The 8411-nt window shown below is 40.0% G+C and overlaps 1 long non-coding RNA gene across 1 annotated transcript; it reads left to right on the forward strand.

The window, feature by feature from the left end:
• Positions 1-5100: 5100 nt before the first annotated feature.
• LOC123135268 (uncharacterized) lies at positions 5101-5505 on the forward strand. The gene is made up of 2 exons (XR_006465895.1): positions 5101-5199; positions 5305-5505. It is a non-coding gene; the product is annotated as an uncharacterized lncRNA (long non-coding RNA).
• Positions 5506-8411: the final 2906 nt, after the last annotated feature.

The following is an 8411-nucleotide window of genomic DNA, read 5'->3' on the forward strand; positions in this document are numbered from 1 at the left end:
AAAGAGGCCTTAATATCCCTTAGTTTCCACTAGGACCCCGCTGCCACGGGAGGGTAGGCCAAAAGATGTCATGCAAGTTCTTTTCCATAAGCACATATGACTATTTACGGAATACATGCCTACATTACATTGATGAAATGGAGCTAGTTCTGTGTCACCCTATGTTATAGCTATTACATGAGGAATCGCATCCGACATAATTATCCATCACTGATCCATTTCCTACGAGCTTTTCACATATTGTGCTTCGCTTATTTACTTTTCCGTTGCTGCTGTTATAATCACTACAAAACACCAAAAATATTGCTATTACTATGTTTACTTTTGTCACCGTTACCTTTATTATCATACTACTTTGCTACTAAATACTTTGCTGCAGATACTAAGTTATCCAGGTGTGGTTGAATTGACAACTCAACTGCTAATACTCAAGAATATTCTTTGGCTCCCCTTGTGTCCAATCAATAAATTTGGGTTGAATACTTTACCCTCGAAAGCTGTTGCGATCCCCTACACTTGTGGGTCATCAAGACTAATTTCTGGCGCCGTTGCCGAGGAGCATAGCTCTATTCTCGGAGTCACTTGGGATTTATATCTGTTGATCACTATGAAGAACTTGAAAGACGCTAAAACCAAGATTTTTGCCTCAACTACGAGGGAAGGTAAGGAACTGCCATCTAGCTCTGCACTAGATTCACCTTCCATTATTAGTAAGCTTGCGACACCTAAACCTGCTACTGCTATGAATTCTGATATGTCGCATGTTATCGATGATGCCACTTCTGCTTTGCATGATACTTATGATGAAAGTACTTCTGTGCGTGATACTACTGTGCCATTAGGTAAATTTTTGATGAACAACTTGCTAGGGCTAGAGAGAATGAAATTATTGAAGATGCTATTATTGATGATAGTGATGATGAAAATTCTCCCAATGATTATGTATTTCCTGTTGTTCCTGAGGGTTATCTTGTGAATAAAGAAGCTGTTGAAGCTATTTTTGCTTGCAAAGATACATATGATCTTAAGAAACTATTAGCTAAATGGAAGCAGCAATCTCTTAATGCTAGAATGAAACCTGACCCTGCTTTTGCTACTTCACCTATCTTTGTTACTGATAAGGATTATGAATTCTCTGTTGATCCTGAAATTATTACTTTGGTAGAATCTGATCCTTTTTATGGCCTTGAATCTGAAACTGTTGTGGCACATCTTACCAAGTTGAATGATATAGCCACCTTGTTTACTCATGATGATAGATCTCGGCACTTTTATATCCTTAAGATATTCCTGTTCTCATTAAAGGGTGATGCTAAGACTTTGTATAATTCTCTTGCTCCTGGTTGTGTGCGTAGTCCCCAGGATATGATTTATTACTTCTCTGCTAAATATTTCCCTGCTCATAAGAAACAAGCTGCCTTACGGGATATATATAATTTTGTGCAAATCAAAGAAGAAAGTCTCCCACAAGGTTGGGGGAGGCTTCTCCATTACTTAATGCACTACTGGAAACTGGGAATTTGCCATCAGCCAGCTCTTTGCCATCTGCCAGCTGATGGCAAAGAACATCTTTGCCATCTGCTTATAAAAAACAGATGGCAAAGAACTGACAGATGGCAAATAACATGGTTGCCATCAGCCAATTCTTTGCCATCTGCTAGTGGATGGCAAATAATCTTTGCCATCTGCCAGCAGATGGCAAAGAGGTTGGCAAATCCTGTGGCCGTCAAGAGTGTAACGGCATACTAGCCCCACCTCTTTGTCATCTGCCAGCAGACGGCAAAGATTCTTTGCCATCTGCTGGCAGATGGCAAAGAGATGGGTTATTTTTTTCTAGATAAAAAAACTGTGGGGTTATTTTTTCTTCTCATTGGTTGAAATGTTTGTGTCATGGATTGATGACATGGCAGCCCTAGGGTCCCACATCCATACGTATTCAATTGACACACCCCTTCCCTCAAAAAAAATGACACACCCCCTCAGCTAGCACACACACATCTTATCCGTTCTCCACCCCAACTCACGCACAGCAACCCTAGCGAGCGGCGGTTGGAGGCGCGGGCGACGCGGCGGGGCCCAAGGCGGCGGGAGGCGGGTGCCGCGGCTCACGGCTGTTCGCTCGCTCACGCTGCTGGGCGCGACGCGGCGGGGCACAAGGCGGCGGGAGGCGGGCGCCGCGGCCTGCGGCGACTGGAGCTGCGCGGCACGACAGTGGCCCGCGGTGGAGGGGAGCAGGCTCCCGGCTGTTGGCTCGCGCTGCTGCGGCTGCTGAAGCATCCATGGAGTCGCCAACCCCCAAGTCGCCGTACGAGTGAGTTCCTGAGCCCCAGCATCACGCCTGAACCTCATGCCCCAACCTGTGCTGTTTGAAATAGCCTTTTACCTGTGCTGTTTTTACCTAAAACTTGTAGGTTGGAGCCAATGAATGAACTAGCCCTAGCGCACATCATCCCTTCCCTTGCTAGGGTAAGTTCTTGTCAGGCCATGGTTCTTGTAGATAAAGCGTCCAAGCCCTACTTTATTTCGTTAGTGTAGGCAGTAGGCAGTAGGCTACTTTTTTGTTAAACGAAAAATTCAAAATCTTACATCTGGGTGAAGTCCTTTTCTATTTTCTTATAGCTACAATTCTCAGAGTTTGAATTGATTCAGATTATGTTTGTCTTATTAAACATAAGGAATCATGCATCCGGGAAGGATGTATGATTCTGGTGCTTCAAAGCGAAGGAATAAACAAAAACTAGATATTTGGTTTCTTGTTTACTACAGATAGACTGCGATCCTTGGATGACAAGAGTTTATTGGCTGCTTGTGTTAATCTTGAAGATGCACTTAAGAGTGGAGAACATAAAGATATTGATAGACTTGAATTGTTGTGAGCTACTTTTTCTGCAGGGCTCACTTTAGAAATCTATGGGCCCACTTGATATTCTGAATTTTTTGAAGAAGCGCTCCTGAATCTATCCTAATGCTATTATTGCATACAGAATTTTGTTAAACATTCATGTGACGATTGCATCTGTCGAAAGGAGCTTTTCTAAACTGAAGTTTGTTGAAATCCTACTTGCGTTCGACTATGACACAAGAAAGTCTGAATGTTTGGTAGCTACAACTGAGATACTTAGCTTGTTTATGCCTTCATCTTTTGTAGTAAAAAACATGATTCCAGCATGTGTAGAGTATTAGATTTCAGTTGTTTGTTGTAGTTTGTTTTCAGGGTTCAGTCAATTCTGCATCAATATTTAAAGTTTTAGTATCAAGCGATGATGAGCAAGGTCTGCTTCTGATTGTTGTATGCCAACCCATGTTTTCTATTTGTAGATGGTTGTGTTTTTGTAGTTGGCCTACATCTGGATTACTTTCAACCAAATATCATTTTCTTCATATCGATATCCTATTAATTACTACTACATCAAGGATATTCATGTTGTTGGTTTTCTTACAAATCCACTCATTGGTAATGATGGTTTAATTTCTTTGATATTTTCTTCAGTTTAGGGACAGCTGCAGTTTTACCACCGATGGTGTTGCATGTAAGCTGGATGTTCTCATTGTTCAATTGGCTCTGATCGGGTGAGTTCTTCCCTATTTCCTTTTATGGTAGTACGGTTGTATGCATATGCCTCTTGATATTTACCAGCTCTTCTTAGGATTGCCAAACTAGCATATATATTCTCAGAAAAATTATCATCTACGGCCCATTGTCAGCTATACTACTTTTGAATTCTGTGAAGTTCAGTTCAGATTTGATAGCTATTTCAAAACTCAATATTGTATAACAAGTTTTTTGTTTGAGTGATATCAGCTTTCTGAGTCAGATAATTTTATCGTAAGTGCTTAACTTGATGACTTTGTAAACTTGCAAGACAGAAATTTCATTTTGTAAGGAAGTGAAAGACCTTCTCATTTTCTGATTGTTCTACCTCTCTGACTGAAACAGGAACTTTCGCGCAAAGAAAACACACACAGGGCAGGAACATGAGTACTCTCGCCCTTCCATGTTTCTGGTCGATCGAACTCTTCGGTGACCAGAAAATGAGAAAAGGGCAGGTCGTCGATGTACAGACCACAGGCGCTCGGACGCACGGCCGGCATCATGGTCGTCATAGCTCATAACCCATGAGGGGGTGACGAAGCAAGAAAGGAAGGTTAGTTGACTCTCCTCTAATTCATTTTGTTGCTGTTGAGAAACTCTCCTCTCCGATTCTGATTGTCTTAGTTAGTCCTTGGAAATCTCCCAACATTAGATTAATTTATGCATTAAAAACTACAAAGAGTACAATAGTAGAAATTATAGTCATAGAAACTGATGTGGGTTGCAGAACTCCCCGGCGACGAGCCCAACGGCCTTGTACTTCACCCAGACAAGCACCATTGGGTCGACGTTGCAGCCAGCGGCTGCAGCCATGCATTTGGAAATTGCAGGAGTTTTTTCTTGGAAAAGAAAATATAAAATTTATACCTCTTGTACCACTGATAGAGATGTGCCTTGCTGTAATAAGATGATGGGCTCATGACTTATCTTTCTTGGACAAAACAAGGAATCTAGCCATAACTATGTACATATCTGGATACTCATCTTTTTTTTCTCAAGCTATCATGTCAAGTGTAGAGGAAATGATGATATACAGAATAAGGAGAAAGACATGCTGACAGTACATCCAGTTCCAATTTTCATCATACTATGTGCTAATATATGCTCTGAGTGATAATATGCCACCTTGCGCTATCTACACACGTAACATGTTCTTCTTTTGTATAATTATACACTATAAAATTATTGTATGCTTACCTTTGGTGGAATTTCAGAGTTAAAAGGACATGAAGAGTTAATTTTGGTTGTCCTTTGTTTCATAAAAAATGTTGGTATCATTTAGAACTATGTTTATTTGGTGTAACCGGAATTAATCACTGGTTAAACATATAGAAGGAGTCTCTCTATTGGAAGGGAAAAATATAATATTAGACACCATTTATTTTTCTGCTCGGTGATGCATGCAATGTATCATTTGGCCTTGATTTAATGTACTGCACTTTTCTTCATTGTTCTCTGTTCTTTAATAAGTCAGACTCATATAGAACCTGATATTTCTTAGTGATGTCTTCAAATCCCATGAATGTCATTTTGCACCGAAGGTTTGTAACCATTGGGGAATGTTTTCTTGCTCTGATGTATCAAGTTGCCATGGGGGTGATCTAGAGGTGAAAGCTAGCAAGCCATCTCCTGATATTTTCCTTACTAGCAAGCTTAATGCGGAACACTTATATTTCAGTACTTGTTTGTTTAATTGTGTTATTTATCTGCAGGTCTCTTCCTTGTCCAAAGTATGTCGTACCTAATCAAGACATGTTCATTTAATTTACCCGTCATGTAAATGACACAACATGATTCACTTGTGTATAGTGTAAACATATATTTATTTATGGCAAGCAGGTGTTCAAATTATAGTTGTGAAACGTGTATAGTGTAAGGATATAATTATTAAGGGAAGTGACGTCACAGTGGTCGTGCCTGGTCTTCTCCGAGTCTATGCTTGTGGTTTGTGTTCTTTAGATCTGTTCATGCCCTGATATTGCTATTTGATTTCATTGGAAGGTGAAAATGAATTGATATAAGAAAAAATAAAATTAAATGGGGCAATATAGTCACGTTGCTATCTGCCAGCAGATGGCAAAGAGCTTTGCCATTAGCTGGCAGATGGCAAAGAGGCCACGTGTCATCTACATGTAAAATTTGGGCTGGCCTATTTGGGCTCTTTGCCATCTGCCGGCAGATGGCAAAGCTCTTTGCCATGTGCTGGCAGATGGCAAAGCATGCAGCCTTTGCCATCTATTGGCAGACGGCAAAGAGGGCCTGCAGCCTTTGCCATCTGCTGGCAGACGGCAAAGTTTGCCATTAGCCTTCTAACATGGCTAACCCCGTTAAGAGGCTTTGCCATTTGCTAGCTGATGGCAAAGCCACAGGCTCTTTGCCATCAGCCAGCAGTTGGCAAAGATGCCTTTACCGACAGGGTTTCAGACAAACTGTTTGCCATCTGCTGGCAGATGGCAAAGCCTTTGCCATCCGCTGACCATGCCTTTGCCATCTGCCATGTCAGATGGCAAAGTGCCAGATTCCAGTAGTGATGTTTGCCTGATTATCCACTTAAGAAAAATGAAATACTTGATATCTTTTATAATGGACTAACCGATGCTTCCAAGGACTACTTGGATAGTTGTGCTGGTTGTGTTTTCAGGGAAAGAACAGTCGACGAAGCTGAGTTACTATTGAATAGTATGTTGACTAATGAAAATAATTGGACTCTCCCTGAGCCAATTCCCGAGGAAATTCCTGAACCAATTGAGGCAACTCCTGAGCCTATTCCTAAACCCACTCCGAAGAAGAGAGGTGTTCTATTTCTCAGTCCTGAAGATATGCAAGAGGCAAAGAAATCAATGAAAGAAAAAGGTATTAAAGTTGAAGACGTTAAGAATTTACCTCCTATTGAAGAAATACATGGTCTTAATATACCGCCTGTCGAAGAAACACATTGTCTTCATAACCCGACATAGGTAGTAAAGGTAAATTCTCTCTATAGATATGATAAAGATGAAATACCATCTACTAAATTTCATAGCCCTTGCTTAGATGAATTTGATGATTTCATGAACAGACAAGCAAATTTCAATGATTATGTTGGTAGACAATTGAATAATAATGCTTCTACGATAGTATGCTTGAATGATTATGTAGCTAGAGTTAAAGGTGAACTTAAACTCACTAGTAAACATGCTTCCATGATTGCTACTCAAGCTGAACAAGTACTTAAGGCTCAAAATGAATTGCTTACTGAATTAAATAATAAAAATGACTTTGCTGTTAGAGTGGCTACTAGAACTGGTAGAATCACTCGGGAACCTTTGTATCCTGAAGGCCACCCTAAAAGAATTGAACAAGATTCTCAGAATAATAATCTAGATGCTCCTAGTTCTTCTAAGAAGAAGAAAAAGAAGAATGATAGGATTTTGCAAACTTCTAGTGAACCTAATGTAGAAATAGCTGAGAATCCTAATAATACTTATATCTCTGATGGTGAAACACAATCCGGAGATGATCATGAACCCGATGATAATGCTAATAATGATGTTCATGTAGATGCTCAACCTAGTAATAACACTGAAATTGAAATTGAACCTGCGGTTGGTCTTGATAACCCAGAATCAAGAAACCAATGTTATGATAAGACATATTTTGTTGCTAGGAAGCACGGTAAAGAAAGAGAACCATGGGTTCAGAAACCCTTGCCCTTTCCTCCTAAACCATCCATGTCAAAGGATGATGAGGACTTTGAGCGTTTTGCTGAAATGATTATACCTATTTTCTTATGCATGCGCTTAACTAATATGCTTAAAACAAACCCTTATGCTAAATATATGAAAGATATCATCACTAATAAGAGGAAAATACCTGAAACTGAGATTTCCACCATGCTTGCCAACTATACCTTTAAGGGTGGAATACCTAAGAAACTTGGTGATCCCGGAGTACCCACTATACCTTGCTCTATTAAAAGAAATTATGTTAAAACTGCTTTATGTGAATTAGGAGCCGGTGTTAGTGTTATGCCTCTTTCCTTGTATCGTAGACTTGAATTACGTAAGTTGACAGCTACTGAGATATCTTTGAAAATGGCTGACAAATCAACTGCTATACCTATCGGCATTTGTGAGGATGTGCCTGTTGTTGTTGCAAATGTTACTATCTTAACAGACTTCATTATTCTTGATATTCCCGAGGACGATAGTATGTCGATTATTCTTGGTAGACCCTTTTTAAATACTACAGGAGCTGTTATTGATTGCAACAAGGGAAATGTCACCTTTCATGTTAATGGAAATGAGCATACGGTACATTTTGCGAGGAAGCAGATCCAAGTTCATAGCATAAATACTATTGAGAAAATTCCATCAATTATTATTGGATGTTTTGAATTTCCTCTCCCAACTGTCAAGAAAAAGTATGATACTCTTATTGTTGGGGATTTTCATATCCCCGTTGAGGTAACTTAGTGTCACTTCGAAATTTCTCCGGTTCCATGTTATTCGGAATGAGTTTGTTAACATGACTTGATCAACCTTGTTAGTGGATTCATTTTGATGATCATGAGATGGATGAGACTAGAAGGCACAACCTTCTGTATTTTCTTTTTTACTTTCTGTCTTTTAAAATAAATAAAGCAAAAATAGTATCATCCGTTTTTCTGATTTATCCGTGCAATAAAAAATAGTCCGAAAATAAAAGTGCTCCAAATGCCTTGCAAATTTAGTATGATTTTTATGGAATATTTGAGGATTTTAGGCACTGAAAACACTACAGGAGGGGCAAGCACCAGGCCACGAGAGTGGAGGGCGCGCCCCCCTATCTCGTGGGCCCC

Source organism: Triticum aestivum, chromosome 6B, assembly GCF_018294505.1.
Source record: "Triticum aestivum cultivar Chinese Spring chromosome 6B, IWGSC CS RefSeq v2.1, whole genome shotgun sequence".
Lineage (NCBI taxonomy): Eukaryota > Viridiplantae > Streptophyta > Magnoliopsida > Poales > Poaceae > Triticum > Triticum aestivum.